This window comes from Bemisia tabaci, chromosome 3 (assembly GCF_918797505.1).
Source record: "Bemisia tabaci chromosome 3, PGI_BMITA_v3".
NCBI lineage: Eukaryota > Metazoa > Arthropoda > Insecta > Hemiptera > Aleyrodidae > Bemisia > Bemisia tabaci.
This window is the reverse complement of record NC_092795.1, coordinates 51,666,277-51,688,553: the sequence shown is the minus strand read 5'-3', so window position 1 is coordinate 51,688,553 and position 22,277 is coordinate 51,666,277. Positions and strand designations below refer to the sequence as shown.

At 41.0% G+C, this 22,277-nt stretch overlaps 1 protein-coding gene across 2 annotated transcripts in view; it reads right to left on the bottom strand.

The window, feature by feature from the left end:
- The window catches only part of LOC109036317 (guanine nucleotide exchange factor for Rab-3A), a 56,425-nt gene that overhangs the window by 28,203 nt on the left and 5,945 nt on the right, over positions 1-22,277 (bottom strand). For both annotated transcript variants that reach the window (XM_072298591.1, XM_072298592.1), the window contains one exon: positions 4,976-5,031. The gene's annotated coding sequence lies outside the window, so the exon portion shown is untranslated. The remainder of the gene's footprint in view (positions 1-4,975; positions 5,032-22,277) is intronic.

Here is a 22,277-nt window from a genome sequence, read left to right as displayed (position 1 = left end):
AAAAATGCAAATTTTTTGCAGCCTCGCTAAACGACTTATCAACCATGCATTCCAAAGTTTCTTATCACAGGGCTGTGAAAATATTAATCTAATAAATACAAAATAACCAAATATCTAAAAAGACAAAATTTCAGTTACAGCCAGTTTCAGTCTTATTTGTTGCACAAACTAGTTATTTGACAAAAAAAGAAGATGATCACTCAATTGAAAGAAATTGGCACCCAATCACAACGACAAGTTAAAAAAAATACTGTGGGAAAATTTTTTAGGATGCGGACCTCCAAAGAGCCTTCAAAATTAAAAGTATACAACAAGTGATAGTGCCATGCATTCTGCATATCAAGGGCCAATACACATTTAACACCGCTACGTAAATCTGCTAAGTTACAAAACATGAATCGACAGTTGTCGGATTGTACATCAGTGACAAAATTGTCTAGGCCCTCATTCTTGACTACAACTACTGTCGCCAGAGCCGCTCTCCACGCGAAATGGCGTTGGAGCTTCCTGCTTGTTTTAGCTGTAAGTAACTTATCTGACAGTTTTGCTATGAATTTTTCCCTGAATCTGCTCCAAGTTTTTCCTCAATTGTAAGGAAGTAAGTCGACTGTGAATGAATTTCATCTGCCGCAAACGCTTCCAACAATTGCACAATCTTAGCAGCATTGCAAGCATCATACGCTCTTTTACCGAAAGAGTTCTTAATTTCAAACTTGAGGCTTCTCAGCGTGAGGCGAATTTCGTCTATGACTTGGAATTCCTTGGAATTCTTTGAATTCACGCTTGAATCTAACAACGAGTTGACGGTTGCGGGACAGAAATAATGACTCATAAAAATTTAATAACGCGGCTGTTCGCCCCATAGTGTCTCAGGAGCAACTTCATATTTGAACATACAGGCTCGGTGAACGACCTCATCCTCATGCTAGATTCAGAGGCTCCCTAGCTCTGGATGTCTAAGACAGGGAGAGGAGGGAAGGAAAAAGTTTCGAGGACTCTTTCAAGCCATCCAGACATGTTTGAAATTATTTTTGTGAGGTTGAATCTCAGGGTTTTTGGAGAAAAGTGCTACGGCAAGATGAACGTACACGTATTAGATTTTATATCTAATTCTTGCGTGAATCTTTGTATATTTCATTTAAGTCTTGTGCTACGACTTACACTGATAATTGTAAATTCAGTTTGTTCGTTTTTTTAAAAATGTATTTCTCTCTTTTTACACATAATAGTAATTTTATGAACTCAGAAGACTGGATCGAATCGGTCATTCTCAAAAATACTTAAAGGCCGAAAAATCGAAAAGTGAGTTTTTGGTGGTTCGGTACAGACCTATCGATAAGGCATGGATGCATCTTGTTGCAAAGTGATGAGTAGGAAAACGGATATTTCAGGTCTAAAAAACACCTCAAAAGTTCAGTCATCTTAAAAAAGACTCAAGCGTCAAATCGTCGTACTTTTCTTGTTTTTCCGTTCAAGTTTTCGGAAAATTTCTGGAACAACCACAGTCCGACTTTGAATTGCAATCTTCTCACACATTCAGTTTCTGACCTACTAGATTGAGAACAGGTCGATTCAAAAGTTTTCGCTGTTTTTCTCGCGCACTCTCATTTCCGGTCGCTTAAGTCTTTTTGAGAATAGCCGTTTCAATTGCTGCCCATTTATAATTGCGGAATCCAGATACTATTAAACAGGAAGTTAGAAGCGTGTGAATTCCACGTGGTCCTCATAAAAGAGAATTATTACTGTCTCAGGTACCGAAAAATCAAAATCCGATCGACCTGCCTCAAATAAGAAGAGCGCTGAGAGATGAGAAACTTCGCGACTGTCTCCACTCTTGTTCGGTGCCAGAGTTGGCCTCGAGGTTGCCGAGATTTTTTTTTAATAAAGGTGTGACGGATTGATACAGGACGTCTAACTCAACTATCGAAGCGTGATCTGATCAGCCGCACACGGGATAGGAATCTCTACCATTTTCGCTTACACTTTGGTATTCTGAATGCCGAGGAGATTTTTAGATGGATCCTTATTCTTGCTTCGAGAACCGCCCGACTCAGATACGATGAAAGTTCTAGTTTCGGAGAATTTTTTACACGCGTACCCTATTTTTTATTTATGTATTTATTTTAATTTACTACGTTGAAAAGATAGGCAAAAGCTTCGTAACTCCAAGGTTAAGGAACATTTTTATTGCATCATAAAGGAACGAGAGGTAGTTTCGGCCACAAAACTCTTCCCAGGGGTGACGAACATGCAACAAACGTTTTCCATTGATACAAAATTTTTGACTAAATGCAATTCCCTCTTCCTCTTCCGAAGTTCTGCACTTTTTAAAACAAGTTATTAAAATAATATATTATTAGTGAATGGAGCGAAAGATATCTTCCTTGCATTAGAGGAAGAATTTAAGTCATTTTCAAAGATAAATTTTACATACGTGAGACGAGAGGCACTAAAAGACCGTGACATTTTTCTCCGAATGGGCCCCAAAATCATTATATGTTTTGAAAGAGGACGTACAAGGAGGAAAACAGTCTCGGTAGCGCGCGCATGGCTTCCTATGGAATGCCCACTATTAATCAGCATAACAGTGATGTCATGCCTACACGCAACATTCGTGCTCTATGGTTGTCCGTGTTGCATCTACACAAAACTGAAGGCGCGACATCTTTCTCAAAGCTCACTCGATATCAGATTTTATGCTTAAAAAGCATCGCACGTACAAAAATCATGGGTATGAGAAATCGTCGTTTTCAGGACAAACAGACGTAACTCCATTCCAAGGTTGCTAACTTGACTCGAACGATCCAATTTATTTTGCAAGAATGTATACCTAACAATTTTTGTCCAAAATTTTTCTGATTTTTGCATGAGATCAGAAGAAAAATTAGTCAAATTTTCGGTTAGAAATACGAATGATTCTGCTGGTAAAAATGCAATTTGAAAGGTGGAATTTGTTGACATTGAAAAGTAGTTAGGATCTCATGGGGATGCGACGAATTATCAACCTTAATTTCTTACTATAGTAAAATAACAATTTAAAAAAAAATCAACGATAAATCGTCATATTATGGACAAAGAAGCGTAAATCCATTTCAAGGTTGCAAAATTCACTTAAAGAATCCAATATATTTCGAAAGAATGTACCTGTACAATTTTTTGTCCAAAATGTCTGATATTTGCACGAGATCAGAAGAAAAATCAGTAAATTTTCACTTAAAATACCCTAAATTCTCCTGTACAAATGCAATTTACAAATTTGGCAGCATTGAAATTTACTTAGGTTCTTTCGTGGGTAGAACGACGAAATGCGCTACGTTGTTCTTGCGTAGTCCAAAGACTCGTTGCGCCCGAAGTCCTGGAGCCCGCACTATTGTACTCTGCCACGCAGCGGACCTCAGCCCCAGCAGCGCACCGATGACAGACGACGCCGAGAAACCTCTCGATTTCCCGAGATCATTGGCCGATCCGAACTCGGGCCTGGAAAACGGCCGACGCGGCAGCGCTGAGCGGACCGCGGCCTCCAGAACCGCAGATTTCGACTTCGCATCGCATGAGTAGGTCTATCCTCTGTTATGACACAACTTCCATTACAGAACGTCCGTCATAGCCGACAAGCATTGCTTATTCGCGGATTTTTTGACCAGCGAGTATTCTCGTTGCTACCGTCGTGAAAATCCACGCCTCAGGTTGGTCCATTCCGAGGCAGAGATTTTAAGAATTTCGGAAAAATTTTCAAACGCGATTGGAGAATTTTCGTGAAAAAACACAAACTGATTGCGATACACGCACGACTCGTGCGTCTACCGCAATCAGTTTTTCCAAAATAAGTTTTTACAGAAATTCCAACACACGGTCTTACGTATATTAGAGACCGTGAGACCGTATGTTGGAATTTTTTACATACGCGAGACGAGAGGCTCTGCTTATGCTGATTTTTAACGCACGTTGGCTAAAAAAATTCCAAGATACTGTCTTGCGCGAAAAAAGTTTATTGCTTCATCTAAGAGTGCATAATGAACTGAGTTCGCAGAATTTTTCATAATTTTTCTCTGATATGAGTGATTGCCGAAAAACAGATTTATAAAGGAGAAAATGCACCTCCTGTGAGGCCATCAAGCGGCAATTCCCGTTTAAACACACGTATTTATGCAGATTCGGTTAATTTGTCACATTTCCTCCGATATTTATTTATGATTCAAGTTAGAAACCGCGACGATACAGAGAATTACGAGGAGTTTTGAGAACAGAAATTGAGGGTCTAACGATAATAACGAAGGCTGGAGAGTAGAATATTAGAGGTTAGTCAATAAAGCAGTTACTTTTCTCCCTTTTTTGCGAAAGCGTATTATCTTATAAATAAAGACTTAAAAGTTCACAAGTGACCCTGAGTATTTCCTTGCTGCGTGCCAGTTAGTCTCAAACAACGGGTTTAATGAACTGGATTAGGTGCAACTAACTGGTTGAAAATTCTTTAACCATCAGAGTTTATTATCATCACTTAAACCTAATGTTAGACTTTATTTTCCTCCTCATTGCATGCTTATCATAGTTGACTCGCATCTCGGAATGAGCCTGTATAGTATGAATGAAAATTCTGACTAAAATCTGGCCTCGAATTAATGCTGGAGGAATCTGGCGAGTACACAAAAAAAGGTCTTATTATTTTTACGTCACTTTTATTTTCTATACCATTGGCATAAAATACAGCAACAATATATTTCCAAATCCAACATTCTTTTTTCGTTGCACATTAGGAGGCGAGTGCAGTGGCGAGGCCTGAATGATCGAATTTTCCCATTTCTAGCTAAGGAAAGAAAGAATCGATTATTAAGGTGTTCGTTGCGAACACCCTGTTAATCGATCCTTTTCCATAGGTTTGAGTGGCAGATCAATGATATATCGCAGCACACACGTCATGCCACTGGCGTATTCCTACTGATATAAAAACGAGGGGATCATTCAACTGAATACTCACCAAAAAGAGAAGGATTGGTTGGCGTTGTCACATATCTTTTTCGTTCTCCAGGATATCTGAAACAGAAATATGTATTAGAAGGAAATATTTAATATTTTACACAAAACAAAACAAAATTATCTATTCTTGAAACTATCCATAAGAATTAGGAGGGACAATCCAACAAACTTCATTGTGAGCAAATTTACTTAATAAGATAACATAACGTAGGCTGAGTGCAGTCTAACTCGCAATCAGTACAGATAGACTCGTCGTGTCTGTGTCGGTTCAACAACAGCGCAAAAAACAACGAAAATAGATTTGTCATATCCGCATTGCTCGTCTCCTCAGAATCCTAAAAACATGCAATGAGCTTTTTTTTCGCATACGTAAAATAAAGCTACGAACACCCGATGTCAGAAGTAATAAAACTGTTATTATTTGAGTCTGACGATAAAAAAACTTCACTGACAGGGTTGCTACAAAATTTGTGGGCATTAAATTCCATAACAATTGAGCCAATGTCAGATTGTTAAAAAGACATAGTTAGGAATGGTTTTCAGGCACAATTTGTTGTTTGAAACGTCAAACCCAACGGAGGAAGCAAATAAAGATGACGTGACGATTTTTCCCTGACATTTTCGTCATTTTCCCTGACAATTCCAGGTTTTCCCCTGACTTTTTAAAATTCCTGACAACTCCCGGTTTTCCCTGACTGGACCCTCATGAACCCAAATGTTGTTGTACTACCCCAACTTGAGTTGCGGTACCACCACAATTAATTGAGAATGTTCATCTCATCCAACAAATCGGGACAGTGCCACAATTTCACGGGATAACCCTGAAACATTTTTTCCGTGTTGTCTAGAGGTCCATTCCCCGGGATTTCCCGGTTTTCCATACTAAGGCAACCCTGTATCCCCAAAAGTCGTAAAATAACTACGGTATTTTTCGATTTGAACCAAAAATTTGGTAGATCAACTAAGTCCTTTCGGTAGATTCGACAAGGGTGTCTACTAAAACAGGTTAGCCAAAAATCAGCACTTTTACAGTACTTTTTCAGTACATTTCCAAGAAATTCAGTACCTCCTCAACAGAAAAATTCAGTACTTTTGCAGTACCTCCGAGTGATGAAATTCGAAAAATTTCAAAAATTTAAGTTTCTCGCTCAAATTGCGTCAGAGACGACAAAAAAATGAACAAAATTCCGGACATTCTTACGGAATTTCCGCAATTTTTCAGTATTTTCGGACTATCCGGACTTGTAGACACCCTGATTCGACCGAAAAAAAGTAACTCCAAGAGAGCCAAACTAACCAGAAACCCGGACAATTTCAAACTGTAAATTTGCGTGAACTGCGAGAAAGCATGCCCTGCTCACCCTGGCACGAGTGCGACGAATTTGAGCTGGGAACGGTGAAATTGGAAAAAAATCCGAGGAGGCGCTGATTGGCTGCCCCGGGGATTAGCACAGTTCTCGGATGAGCAGAACGTTAGATAACGGACGCGGCGATAATCCCGATGAGGCGTAGCGCGGCGCGCGCGGTGGCTCGGCGTGCGGCTCGGATTTGATAATTTATTATTCATAGCGCCGAGGTGGACGTGGAATCCCACGTAGGAAGCACGAGACCAACGAGCCACGCTGATGTCATTGCGTGAGTCCGTGACGTTGTGACGTCCCGACCAACGTCTTCAATTCGCCGTCGTCGCCTTGTGTCGGTCTCGGTTTTTCACGAAGAAAAGAAAACGGCCAAACGTGGGCCCGAATTTCATCGGCACTTCTAAACCCTGTGTCCACTCGTCAAAATGGAAGCTCAAATTGAATCGATAAATACGACCTGTTCGCGATTGTTGGTAAAAAAAAGAGTCGTGCCGCTCTATTTTGAGTTGCAACACTCATCAATCGCATCAAGTCCCGACTTTGAGGCACTTATCGTTGAAATCGATTCACTTAGAGCTTCCATTTTGACGAGTGGACACAGCGCTCTACACGGAAACGCAAAATTACACTGGGAAAAAAACTCCGGTTGTGGAAGCCGTACTTACGGGCTGTACAGACATACCGTCACCGTCCGCGCTCCGGGCTCAGAGGCCGAAAGTTCCAGGCGTACAGTCCCTAGAGCAATCGAACCTACAGCTCAGCACCAGCACCCGCAACTTTCGGCCTTGGAGCCTGAAACGGAAGGTATGTCTGTAGAGCCCGTTGCATTTCTTCAGTGTATTTTGCCGATGATCCAAAACGCACCGCCAGCCAATCGGAGGCGCTGAAGCGGACTTGGGTGCACCCACGACTCTTCCTAAATATATCGTCGCTCCTTTGACGTAATGGCGTATCTCAGTATCCATAAGAACCCTGACTTACATATACATCCATACTTCCTGTGGCTCATACAGAAATCGAGATATGCCCTTACGCGAGAAAAGCGACGATATTTGAGTACTGGCTGCACGCTGATCATTGAAATTGATAGACAAAGATGAACCGAAAATGAAGCGATCTTACTGGTGAAGCGGATGATTGCAGTGGACAAAGGTTACAAGTAATAGACAAACTAACGGCAACCCGCAAGAATCCATCATTTTCCCGTTTAGTCTGTAACAATTACTCGTTCCAACCAACAGGATTGCTCCATTTCCTCGTTGCCTCCTTTGTCTATAGCTTAGTCTCTAGCGAGCTGGTCTCATTTTTTCAAAATAAAATGACACATTCGATACATTTGTGAGCACCAGTGCTTAAAATAGGAATAAATCGATGCTTTAATTCTCAGTATTACCGTTGTCACCAGAGGCTGGTTACGGTATGAGAGAGAAATGAAAGAACACTCTTGATACACTCCCAGAACACTTTTGATACATGATACCCTGGGGCAAGATCTACCTGGCATCATTTCGGAGCGCGCGGAATCAATTCGATAGAGCCATCTAATCAAAATAGCCAAACTAGTAGACGCGCTATCACATTCGCTCCATAATCAACCAGACACGAAGAGGGGGGGGGGGGGGCAGCCAATTCGACAGGGACACTTCCGATTCGCTAAACTTGGCCGCAGACACGGCCACGCATCGCGATAATTTCGCCGCTCGGCTGACAAAACGGCGTAACTACACTTAGAGATGAGCCCGGGGAATCATTTAGTTATATGGACGATAGGGTTCAGGCGCAGTGGGGTTATGTCCTTCTACGTCAGGAAGGCTATAATTTGATCGCCGAATGTCCTGGACGTGTTCATAACATCGATACATAATAAAGTGGTCGCGTACCTAAATACCTGCGGCTGAATTTTGTAGGTCCTTTAACCGCACTTAAATATACTCAGGATAGGACGAGTCTCGACTGCACTTAAGCGTTTCTGATTGGCCGGTGGTGCGGTTTGGACTCATCGATAGATGTTGCATCTCCGTGTGAAAGAGCCGACAAAATCTAGAGAAACATCAAAACACTATGAAGACAGAGTGTTTTGAGCGGTTGCAGGCTCATTTTTGGCATTTTTCATTGTCATTCTCAGTTTTTTAGTATTTTGCAACTCCAGATGAGCCTTTAACGGCTCAAAACGTTCGGCTCATTCAGTGTTTTGATGTTTTCAGCATTCTTTACCCATTTTTTACTTTTTCCTATTGTAATTGAGAAAAAAGTAAATTAACAAAGGCACACATGTCTCAGTGATTGAAGAAGACTAGACATTTATCACGCGTGGACGTGCTTGACGTGTGTAAGTGAAACAAAGGAAGTCTCGTGAATTGGTATAACTTGCGGCGCGGCGCGCGCGGCGATGGTTCAGGTTTCGATGATGCGCGTGTATGTACAACCCAATAATAGCAATGGTACGCGTAGTTTTAGTTTGAACCACCAGAAGAAAAGCCCCCCCCCCCCTCCAAAAAAAAAAGAAAAAAAAAGTAAACTGAGTGCACCGAGTCACAAGTTATCCTGCCTGAAGATAAAGCGAACTACAATACATACTTGGATCAGAAATGACACTGTAAGTAACGCATAAGTAATTAGAAATATTCAACACCATCTCATGGATGGAGGAGGAGGCAGTCATAAGGAATGTAGTGAGAAAATATAAATGCTTCCACAGTAACAGAAAGGGAAAGCTCTTATTACGAGAGAGCACGAAGTACTTTCTCAAAAGATCCAGGCTGAAGATGAAGGAATAAAGAATGCAGTAACTGCAACGAGCAGGAGAAGTGCGAAGGAAAACATAGTGAGCGTCAGCCACCGCGAGAGGAGAGTGCAAACTACGCGAGAACCATAATACATAATTTAGATGAAGCTGACCTTTAATTGCTTCCATCCTTGTTACTTGCGGCATGGCAATATTGTCAAGTCAACGGTTTACAGAAAAAGCTCATCTAAAATCGGCAGATTTTGCATGGCTCAGTTGCGTTGGTCACAGAATCGTGTGTTTGATGCTTGATTCTTGTAGATCTGCTAGAAAGAATAAGATCTGTCCAAACGGCAACTTTCTACGATGAATATTGATAGAGATATCGCGCTTTGAAAAATTCGGTTTATCACGTCATCCGCAAGGGTAGTGACACCCTTGGTTTCTTTCCGCCTTGATTTCATCAGTCAGGAAACACTCATTTGGAATGTGCATTGCGCCAACGGTGTGGTCGGCGTGACGCCCATATTAGCGCCTACAAGACTGCATGAATACTTCTCGCATTGCGCCAAATCCGGTCCAGTCGGTCAGTTGCCGTGAAACGCATATTAGCGCTTTTAAGATTGTACATGAACCTCACGCAATGCGCGCACAGCACGGTGCGCGCTTAAACGTTGTAATTTCTCGGTTTCAGACCTACCACCCGGGGTGCGGTGGACACAATATCGAAACAGTGTAGAAACTCGGATGATATTTAATTCTTTTTAGTTAAATAAAAAAATAGAGCGAACTGAAATATCGCATCAAGATTTCGATGCTTTTGTTTGAGATGCGCATTGCGCCAACAGTGTGGTCGGCGTGACGCCCATATTAGCGCCTACAAGACTGCATGAATACTTCTCGCATTGCGCCAAATCCGGTCCAGTCGGTCAGTTGCCGTGAAACGCATATTAGCGAGCATTTAGCAAAGAAAGCAACCGAAATCATTACGATAATTGTTAAAAATAGAAAATTAAGTGAGGTAGAAAAAATTACTAGAAAGATTACTAAAAAAATTACTACTAAGAAAAAATTACATCTTTGCTTCAGTTATACCCAAGTAGCATTTTTCAACGGAAAAATCGCGATATTTTGAAATTAAATTGCGATTTTTTTACGATTTTATCCGCGATAAAATCGCTAAGATCATCAACATCTGAGCGATTATCCTCGACCTTTTCGCGATTTTAGACAAATTGACAAAAAATGCATGGTGATACACGATCGTAAAAAGTAAATTTTTTGGGTCAATTTTGCGCCCTTGGAATTGAGTTACGTTCCTTCGTCCAAGGAACGACGTCGCAACAGCGAAGACAGGGCTGAGGGTTCGTTTCATGCATCGTGATATTCTGAGTGATACCGTGATGTTCAGCCCCAGCCGAGCTTATAAAGTATGATCGTGATGCTGGCGGCTTCAACTCACCAACACCTTCAGAAAATCGCACTTGAAAATCTGCACATCAGAGGGACGGAGGCGCGGCAGAAGGTCGCTCCATCTTCGTTGCCTGTCCAACCCGACCCCAACACGCCAACACGTGCTAAACCATCGTAAGATACGAGTGATCCATGAATTTCACTTTTCAGTTTCAGTCCGTCTCCGCAGGTTAATCTATACTGATCACCTACACTGCCGTCTGTGGAAAAACGCCGTAAGAACATTTGGATTGCATTTTGCAAAAAGGAACCACTAGCATTGCAATGATGCTAAGATTGTGCAACATCATCTTTTGCAATAAAATTGCGGAAATCGTGAAAAACAATGAAATTTAGATGTAATTTTTGTCTTAAATTTACAGTTTTTATAGAGTAAAATAGAAACTATTAATGGATAATCGGATTTTTCCTCTAAGACAAAAGAAGTTGCACAATCTTAGCAACATTGCAATGCTAGTGGTTCCTTTTTGCAAAATGCAATCCATTTAAAGGTCCTCAGATTTCTCGCGATTAAAGGTTCATTTTTGAGAAAATTCATGAGTATTTTCCTTAAAATTTTTTGCTACTTCAGATTAAATTATTTCAATTGCGAATAAAATCTTCTATAATAGTGGAAGAAAAATGTCTACAAGTTTCCTTAAAAATTCGTATTTTATTGAGGGAAGTTTGGCAACACCTGACGGCATATACTGCTTTTTTCCTTAGCGCGGCAGTGCCAGAGAGCGATGGAAAAGAAAAGGGAAACGGGAAATGGACCCCACCCTTCCCCTCATAATTTAGAATTTCCCCAAAAATGATTTTATGAAAGTTCCATGTTTGGTTCCTCAGAATGGTTATCTTGGGAGCCCCTTGGCTGACTAAGGTGAGGAGATGGAACTGGAGGAAAACTAAAGGGACAAGTTGAAAGGCGGCATCGCGGAGCGGTTCCCACGCAGAGGATGCGGACCAATGAACCCGATGAAGACCCACGTCAAAAGTGAGGTCGAACCCAAGGCCTTGACGTCCAGACGTCAATCAAATCGACCGGACAACCGTGTTTAACCGTACGTAGACGTCGACTTAAAACAAGGCAGCCAGGATCTACATACGTTCGACACCACTCGTCTAAATGAGAGAGAGAGAAAAAAAATTGATGATGTACCAGCAGGTCTTTTTTCAAAAATATGATAGGATGGAATTAACTATAGAGAATCATCGTAACTGCATTTCACTTTGCCCAATTTACTTTTCTAGTTATACTGACGAATAGAAAACGAGGGCGATATGGACTGCATTTTGCAATTTGGAACTATAAATTCTGACCTGGTTTAAAAACAACGTATGTGACATTAGTTTCCCTACGCACATGAGTGTTTTTTCAAATGAGCCAGAATTTATGGTTCCAAATTGAAAAATGCAGTCCATATACAATAAATAAGTATAAAATATGCTCAAATATCGGATGGGCAAGGGTAAGGGGGAGCCACCCCTCCCCCCGGCCACATACTAGCTCCACTCATGTGGATGGACGGACAGTCAACCCACATGACAGATAAATAATTATTGGGTGCGATATTGATTGAAATGTGGAACTACAGATTCTTCTTAAACTAATTATTTCAAGGCGGCACTTCGTAAATACAGAATTTACGCCTCTATGACGCTCTTTGTTTGTGTAGTAAATTAGCCCCCTGAAGTGGGGTTCTCAAACATCGACCGAGTTTTCTAGAGTTTGAAGAGCCATGGTTTTGATTCCAACAATTAGGGAGGCCAAAAACACCATAAATACCAATTTGGAGGGAGTAAAGCAGTTGCACCTAATATGGTGCGTTTCGCGGCGAGTAAATGTCGATGACACCGCGACTTTATGGCCCGGGAGGCATTGCATCAGGCTTGCCAATTTGCACAACAATTCTCAAATTGTTCCAGATTTGCAATTCAATTTGCAAATCTCACCGAGCGTACGTTTAGGAATTTGTAGACACTATTATGGTGGTATCGTTGCGCGGGTCAAGATTGTGTTTTGATGGTAAATTTTGTAGATTTGCAAAAAGTAATCAAAGCTGTTCAATACTCAAAAACGCGAAGTCTCTGCACCCGATCTTAATCAAAATATTGGCCTTTGCGAAAAAAAAATAAGGATGTCATCAGCTTTTGCGCTGGTGCTTACCGAGGTTCCTTCTATCTTGATTAATTATTCAGTAATGAAATTTACGATGGTTTTTTCAAGCGCTCCCCTACCGTACCCTTGATCCCCTGCATAAATCCACAGCTGTGTTATTGTTATATCGTTGAACAATATGTTATGGAAAATAAGAATTTGAAAATTCACGGTAAAATTTCCAGCGTAATTTCATAGAATTTCGATAAAAGATTGAAATTTATTGACATTTTTCATAAAATTATGAAACCTGTAAACTTTCAAGGGCGATCTCTCAAGTCACAGCTTACCTTTACTTTCTTAACTTTTCGTGCTAGGGGACTTCAGCAAGGATAAAGCGAAAACAGGCGTGTCCTCGAGGAGGTGGCGGCACTGCATTACACTGACCTCTCCCTCGGGTACTAGGTACACACACCGACGTAGGAAATCTGTCGAGCGGCCTTGGAGAGCTTCCAATCGCCAAGCTCACGAAAGTATGTCGTAAGTTGCGAGAGACAGGCCGACTCCGTAAGCTCCGGCCGCTGCCGCCGCGCCGACTTGTGGAACTTAAGGCATTGCCCAGCTTAACGAGCACACGATCCGACTGCACGAGACCCTTACTCTGCCGTGCTGAGGAAAAACGCCGTATGAACTTTCAGGCGTTGCCAAATTTCCTTCGATAAAACGCGAATTTCCTGGTAAATTCATGAATATTTTCCTCCCGATTTTTCAGATAATTTAGTTCGTAGTTTTACCTAAAGATTCTGAAAATATAGAGGAAAAATATTCATAACTTTCCTAAAAAATAAACATTCAATCGAAGGACATTTGGCAACTCTCGAATGTTCATACGGCGTTTTTCCTTAAAACGGCAGTACTCGCCACTCTGGTGGCTACTTTTTCTACTGGAGGAATGAAAAAAATCCTCCGTGAGATTTGCTGTGTGGTCTATTCTGCTGTGATAGCGAAGAGAGCCGTAAGTGAAAAAATGAATTTTGAGAAAGCTCAATAGCGTCTGAGAGGAAAATTGAGAGAAGCCTCTGTTCTTGGTAAAATTGCCACCTTTCATCCGAAGGAATCTTAGAAATCGTTTGGATGATTAAAAATCAACCGATTTCCATGTTAGGCAATGGTATGCTATAGTGTTAAAGAAAACAGTTATAAATGCTATCTTCTGCATGATTTCGTGGTTGCGTTTTGGACATACAAAAAACACATTTTCAGGTTAGAAATTGGCAGAAGAGGACGGCATTTTACTCGAAAGCACTGTTTCCATGGGCTCCCGGGAGTAATAATGTTTCTTACGGCTGTTTCGTTTGAAACTACGTCATTTTTTGCAGCTTTCTCATGCGTCTTGTTTTAAAAAAATAAGACGACTTTTGCTGTTTTCGCTATTTCAGTGATTTCATCTAAAAGAGAAGACAGATTATGAAGGAAACTCGAATTCGAAAATTTGAGACTTACGGATCTCTTTGCTATCACAGCAGTATTATACTCTCGTCTGGACTCCACAGCAGCGTTTGAGGTGCATCTTTAGCTTTATCGCAATGCATTCTGGGTACGATCGATACGGTTCAAATTTTAAGCATTTTTGGTGGGTTATTTTTGGAAAATCGAAATCCAGTCTAAAGGCCACAATTTTTTTCATCGATAGTTTTTTGAGGACTTGATCACGGCCAGCTCTCAATGGAAATACCGAAGTTTTATACATCAATGAGAGTAACGCAATACTGTACTGGGAATAAACCACTTAATCCTACAGCCTTTGATTTAGACCGAGGTATCATTCCGCGGGCTCTTAATTTTCAGTTGTCGGATCAATGAGCCATTCAGTCTGGCGTACGTAGTCTGTGCAGACCCCAGCTGTCCTACAAAGAGGAATTCCGAAAAATATTTCTGCACAGCCGACAGCTCATAGAGCGAAAATGATTAATGGCGTCGGAGCAGTTATCCCAACAAAGGCGAGCCGAGAGTAAGAAGACGCAGTACAGAGGAGTTTCGCGAAGGAGCAAGAGCTGTAGGAAGTGGATTTACTGGCGTCGCTGCCAAACAGGGCTCGCACTTCTTCAGCAACAATCGCATCCACTGGTAAAAAAAAGTAGCTGGAATCTAGAGTACAGACTCTTAAAAACATTGACAAGAAAAAATACTCTTGCAATCGGATTTTTCCTTGAATCGAAGAGCCAAGCCTCTTGATTTAAGCGGATTTCCATTTGAATCAAGAGTATTTTTTCTTGTCAATGTTTTTATGAGTCTGGACTCTAGATCCAAGCTACTTTTTTTTTTTTGGTCGTTCTTTTCATCGGATACCTCTTTCATTTCATTTCAAATCCTTTCATTTCACCTGCAGCTGATAGGAGCAAGGTTAAAAGTCATACAAATTTCCGAAAGGAGAGCACTGGGGAAGTTGGTGGCTCAATTAACGCTGAACCATTACCTACTTCATGGACGTAAGGACTGGGTTTAAAGTTTTTCTATGAACGAAATGTCTGTTTAAAAAAAAATATAAAAATTTCATCACATTTGATTTTGCGACTGAAAAATGTAAAATTCTGGAGTCTACTTCAGTTCTAGTTGCATTTACCTCCGAGTTTCTCGAGACACTTATTCATGCTTAGACATTTTGTTGCAGTTATCAACTGATCAACTGATGTAACTAAGCAGTGGCTCTCTTAACTAAAACATTGCCGCTGTAACTGAATTTCAAGTGCTTTTAAGAAGAAAATATGTCAAATGCGACTTCAACTGGACTGCGTTTTGCAATGAGGAACTACAATTTTTGGCTCATATGTAAAAACACCTATAAACGTACGGAAACTAAAGGCACGCCATGCGTTGTTTGAAAAATGAGCCAGAAATTATAGTTCTTCGTACGAAATGTAGTCCAACTAAACCAATGTGCATGATTCTACGGTCCTAAACAGTGTACTTTCAGGTGGGGTTGGCAAACAGCCTGGATGAGTAATAAGTATTACGAATGACTTCACGAAAAAAGTTCAGACAGGAATAACATTGTGCCGCGGCTGAAACCAATGAAGTCAGCAACAAAATCAATAATATAGGATAGAAGCACGGATTATGGCCGGAAACCGTTTCAAAACGGAAAAAAAAACACACACTAAAAATCGTGGTTTAGGGTCAAGTTAGCTTGTAACTAGGAAATACAGCGGCAAAAATTAAACGCCTACGTTAAAATATTCGATTTGTTCACTGACTCGAAGTATGGATATCTTTCGTTGTTAGGATAGCTATGCATAATAATAATTGTCGTTTGAATTCATTATATTATCAGAGCGGAAGAAAACTCACAAGTTCATTCACGCTATTGTTACGTAGGAGCCAAATAATTGCGGGAAAACTAAAGAAAAACTGTTTAGTCACAATTTGGAAGAGGGAACGAGAAATAAGATATCAATGTGTCCTTGAGAGGTTTTGTGCGTGAATCATGCACCTACAATGTTCAAGAATGGCTACTGGACACAAGACTAGAGAACGTATGTTAGTGCCTTAATCATTGAAAGCACAGAAATTAAAACGTTTGAAAGTCGTAATTAGATACACGAGAGGGTGGAAAGAAGGAGTCGCCGATCTGGTTTAATTGACGGCTGCCGGGCTGCGTGCGAGTTTTATTGATGATTGTGGGGAACCAGACTACGTAAAAGCAGTTTCTGCTCCTTCTAATTTAACAAGCTCCTCGCCGAGAGAGGAGACATTCTTTTGCACAATTAGGGACCAATTTTTGCTGTTTCCAGCAATACATTCGGAATCACCATGAGAAAAATCATTCGGATTTTCAATGGTCAGGGTGTCCATTTTTTTTTTTCATTTTGAAAAAGCCTGATTTGTCCTGATGTATTACTGCTAAATCTCGATTTCGTAAGTTTACAAAATCCTGATTTTTTTTTGCAGAGAAAAATTAAAATTTCTGCATAAGAGTATGTGAAAGAAAAAAAAAATCCGATCGAACGGCCGACTTTTCTCGAATCCTGATTTTACGACCGATTTCCCCTCACATCCTGATGAAATCGGGATTAAATCCTGATTCGCCTCAAATCCTGATAGAACCGGGAAAATCGGGAAAGTCCGATGCTAGACACCCTGTTGTTATATGCAATATCCCAACAGACGATCGTAATTTTAAGGGGACCAGTCGCGAACAAGTTGAATAAATCAATTCTGGAGTAAACCTCTGACAAGTTGCTATTTTAACTGGTTCGCCAACCATCAGCTTGAAGTTTAGTCAGGAAAATAAAACCTACGCATACTGTTTGTTTTCTTCTTTCCTGCACGGGCATCATCATCGTTATACTGTTCGAAAGTCATTACGTTCCATGCGGTTGTAATGAAAATATCTAAATGGATTTTGATCAGCATTGAAATCGCTAGTCATGATTCAATCGTACGTGGGATTATGGCGTACAAGATCCTACGCCATACTGCCGTGCTAAGGAAGAACGCCGTATGAACATTTGAGAGTTCCTTTGAAAAATGCTTGTATTTGAGAAAAGTTTTGAATATTTTTCCTTGAAACTTTCAGAAAATTTAGGCCATATTCTAAACAAAGTTTTCTGAGAAATTTGAAGAAAAATAGTTGCAAACTTTACTGAAAATTAGTGATTTATCACAGGAAGTTTGGCAACACCTGAAGGTTCACACGGCGTTCTTTCTTGGCACGGCAACACGGGCGCCGAAGAGATAGACTGCAATATTATAAACAGAGTGTAATCTCTTTCCTCGATGAAAACAACCGAAGATTTAGGGAGTCTGAATAAAAATGTTCATACCAAAGACGTTTTTCCTTAGCACGGCAGAATGGAAAACAGTTTTTCCTGGATAGGACAAAATACCGGTCTCAACAGGGTGTCTACTAAAACAGGCTGGCCAAAAATCAGTACTTATACAGTTCTTTATCAGTACATTCCCAAGAATTTCAGTACCTCCTTAACAGCAAAATTCAGTACTTTTTCAGTACCTCCATTAGACGAAATTCGAAAAATGTCAAAAATTTGAATTTCTCGCTCAAATTGCGACAAAAATGACAAAAAAATTAAAAAAATTCCGGACCTCATAGTGGAATTTCCGCACTTTTTCAGTACTTCCGGACCGCTCTTAAAAAATCAACATTTTGGTAGATCAACTAAGTCCTTTCGGTAGATTCAACCAGGGTGTCTACTAAAACAGGTTTGCAAAAAATCAGCAATTTTTCAGTACATTCCCAAGAAATTCAGTGCCTCCTCAACAGAAAAATTCAGTACTTTTTCAGTACCTCCATTAGACAAAATTCAAAAAATGTCAAAAACTTGAATTTCTCGCTCAAATTGCGACAGAAACGACTAAAAAATGAACAAAATTCCAGCCCTTCTAACGGAATTTCCGCACTTTTTCAGTACTTCCGGACCGCCCTTAAAAAATCAGTACTATTTCCAGACTTTCCGGATATTCCAGACTTTAAATACCCTGAGCGAACTATTGATCTGTTGTACAAGAGCTCGGTCGGGCGTTCCTGCTCCCGGTAACACTGACGCAATGAGCGTTGATTGATGGAGCGATGACCCCCGTGTCCGGACGGGGGGGGGGGGGGGGGGGGGAGGGCTGTGCCGCGAAAAGCGAGAGGTAAACGCGATGGAATGAGTATAGGAGCCAGCCGAAACGATCCGAGTCTCGGGTCCTCCGGGTGCCTGGCGCTGGCTGTCGAAATCGTGACGACCGAACAATGAATGGAACGCCACGAACGTCTTCTGCTCTCGGATCAATGACGAGCTGAGGAGCGAAAAAACGAGCGAGCTTCGTAGGATCCGTGTCACATACTGCCGTGCTTTCGAGGAACGCCGTATCAGCCCTCAGACGTTGCCAAATTTCCTCCGAAAACTCACGAGTTTTCGGGAAAATTCCGGAGTTCTTCCGATTGTACGGAGGATTCTACTCGTAATTTGATCTAAAAAGTCTGAAAATTTCAAGGAAAAGTGTTCATGACTAGAGTACCTGTATACGGGAGAGTATTGCCAACTCTGTCTCCCTCTCTGATTGGTTCATTTATCATGGAGCTCCAAAGTTGGACCCGGGGTAAACAAACCCGACCCAGAGGAACACGGATTATCTGCTAAGAGATGAATGATAATCACACTCACAGCTTAATTTTCGGCAAAAATATCCATCAAAGTTCGATCCGAACTCAATGCATGCAGAAGTTGGATATAAACAATTTTCAATCCTACCCAAAACCACGTCTAGAACTTTGCAGAACTTTGTCGCCATCTTGTTTGTTTACATTTGGCCGAACTAGGAGCGGAGGAGCTGGGGTTTGTTTACATTGGTCTAACTTTGAGGCTCCATGACAGCCGACCAATCAGAGAGCGGCACACTTTTCCGTAGTAAAAGGATTGAGATGGCAATATTCTCCCGTATACAGGTTATGGTATACTCGAGGTACTCTATTCATGACTTCCTTAAAAAATAAATATTTTCTGGGAGGAAATTTGGCGACATTAGAATGGCCATACGACATTCTTCCTTGGCACGGCAGTCTACGACGTAGAACTTCTAGTCATACAGGAGCAGCGTCCACAAAGGATAGAAATAATAAAGCTATTATCGCTCAAATTTTTGGGTTAACTCGTGACCAGAAAACCAAGTTTGAGATGAGGGCAACAGGCAACACCTAGTTTATTCAAACTTAAAAACAGCGTCGAGTGTCATATTGGAGAAAATGTGCCTTGAATTAAGTACACTGGAAAAAAAACACATTGGATCCAGAGTCCAGACTCTTAAAAACATCGACAAAAAAAAATACTCTTGATTCAATCGGATTTTTGCTTAAATCAAGAACCAAGCCTCTTAATTTGCGCGGATTTCCTTTGGATTTAAGCAAAAATCTGATTGAATCAAGAGTATTTTTTCTTGTCAATGTTTTCAAGAGTCTGGACTCTAGATCCAATGTAGTTTTTTTTCCAGTGCAGCGATATCACCGAACCTGCTGTTAAGAAGATCTGTTCTTGAAACAAAGATAAAATAGCTTGAATCTTCCAGCAAATTCAAGCAACTTTCTTCTTATTGTACTGGGCAACATCCTTCTTCATATGAGCATATTTTCTTCTGAAGGTTGTTAGTCACTGTATCTGGCGTGGTCGAACTGGCGTGCTGTATATCGCATCGATCAAGTGAAAAATTCGGCAGATTTTAAATTTGGGTCCAAAAAAAGGACGACAGCCCCTGCGCATTTAGCCTGAAGAATCATTCTAAACCAAAAAATTGGCAAAATTCAAAGGAATGGAAGCAGGGCCTGTTTTGGACAAAAACCTCGCTTTCGAAACGACTATCAATTTCTGTATCGAATGTGAGGTTTCTTTCCAAAACCGGTCCTGCTTTCATTCTTCTAAATTTTGCCGAATTTTTGGTTTCGGATGGCTTCAGGCTCATGCGCACGGGGTTTTTAAGGATAAACATTTAAAAACTGCCGGGATTTTTTACCTAATCGGTGCGATATATTGCACGCCAGTTCGACCACACCGGAAACCGTGACAAATTACCTGAACAGAAAAACATGTGTCCCCTCGATTCAAGAGGAAATCTTTTTGAGAGGGACTCCAAGAATATTCCTCTGAAATAAATATATAATCCGTCTCGGCTACTGAAACACTTCAAGCCATGCGGGACGGCTACGACGGGCGACGTTTTTATCTAATTGTGTTCAAAGTGAATGCACTCACGGTCACGGCCACTCAAACTTCCGTACTTCGCGACGCGGGGGGTTAAAAATAGAGCCTGGAGACGGGGGGGGGGGGGGCTTAACAACGCTATACGTCACATCAATTGGAGCGAGGGGTGACGTGAGCCTCAACTTCAAAACGGATGTGCACAACGTATAGATATCTCAGTATTCTGCGGATAGATTCTAGTTCAGAAAAATAATCCAGTCAACTTCAGCTCTGAATGCTTTACACTGGAAAAAAATTGCTGCTTACGCTGGATCTAGAGTCCAGACTCTTAAAAACGGATTTTTGCTTAAATCAAGAACCAAGCATCTTAATTTGAGCGGATTTCCTTTTGATTTAAGCAAAAATCTGATTGAATCAAGAGTATTTTTTCTTGTCAATGTTTTTAAGAGTCTGGACTCTAGATCCAACGTGCTTTTTTTTCCAGTGTAGGATCAAAGGCGAGGTCTGTAGGTATGTACGGTTATGTTGCTATGACTAGTTCGTTCATCTCTAAGCTCAGACTCGAAATGATGGATTTGAGAATAATCACGTGCGCTGTGGTTCAAAAGGAGCTGAATGTGGCTCCAAAAAGCATCACCGCACAATGGTGCACTGGAAGAAAAATTTCGGCGGTGAAACTACCAGACCACGTATCTCGTTTGCGGTGCTTAAAAATCTCCGCGCCCATTTTATTCTTTTGAAGGAGATCAAATAGATGTCACTCTTTGAAGTTTTTTCCGCACTGAGACAAAAAATGATGAGAGTTTTTAAGAATTGGATCGCATTTATCAGAAAGGATCCAGCGTGATTACAGTGTTTTCAAAATCGTGCAAATTCTTTTTTTCTTTTAAAAATACTAAATATACGTACAATATTCAAATTGGCACAATTATTTCCCTTTAAAATTAACAACTTTTTGTGATGGGATGAAAAAACAATTTGCCATTTTGGGATATGTTTTAGATAATTATGAAGAGGCAACATTCTAACAACACTGTAATGGCGCTGGTTCCTTTTTGCTAAATGCGATCCAATGGACGTTGCGTAGTGTTTCATTTAAAATTGAAAGTATGGCAGGAAGTCTGCAACATCGCAAATATGTTTTCTAATTGTTTCTGACTGTAGACACTCTGCACTGGAAAAAAAACACATTGAATCTAGAGTCCAGACTCATAAAAACATTTACAAGAAAAACGACTCTTGATTCAAACAGATTTAAGCTTAAATCAACAGGAAATCCGCTCAAATTAAGAGGCTTGGTTCTTGATTTAAGCTTAAATCTGATTGAATCATGAGTATTTTTTCTTGTGGATGTTTTTAAAAGTCTGGACTCCTAGTTCCAATGTGTTTTTTTCCCAGTGTGCTATTGCAAAATGTAGTTAGGCTATTTCCAAAAATAGGAAGATTTCGGATCGTCTCGAGTTGATTCAGGTGCATCCAAGTGAACAACATCGAAAAAGAAAAATTAGAAAAAGCTCTCATAATTAGTCCTCCGTTCCATCATGATGAGGATTTGAAGCCCGGAAACTGTCGCGCTGAACGTGCCGGCATGGAAAAGGGCGACCGGGGGGGGGGGGAGGGCGAGGGGGTGAAGGGGAGAGGAATGGCCGGGATACCCCGTTTAATCAACGAGTAGCGGAAATGTCTTCGGCTCCTCTTCCGCAATGTCGTGTCGTCCGGGGGCGCCATAAATATTTCGCTCACGCAGCGACGAGAGTGCCACAACAATGGAGAGAGAGTCATCAGACGAAATGACCCGCTGCCGCTGCTGCCCCAGACCCAGAAAAACCGTTTCCACGATCCGGCACCGAGCTTCGGGCACCCGGAAAGTTCACTCCAGAATGCTTGCCGTGCTGAGGAAAAACGCCGTATGGGCTTTCAACCGTTGCCATATTTCCTTACAGGGTTGCCACAGAAATTGGAAAATGAAA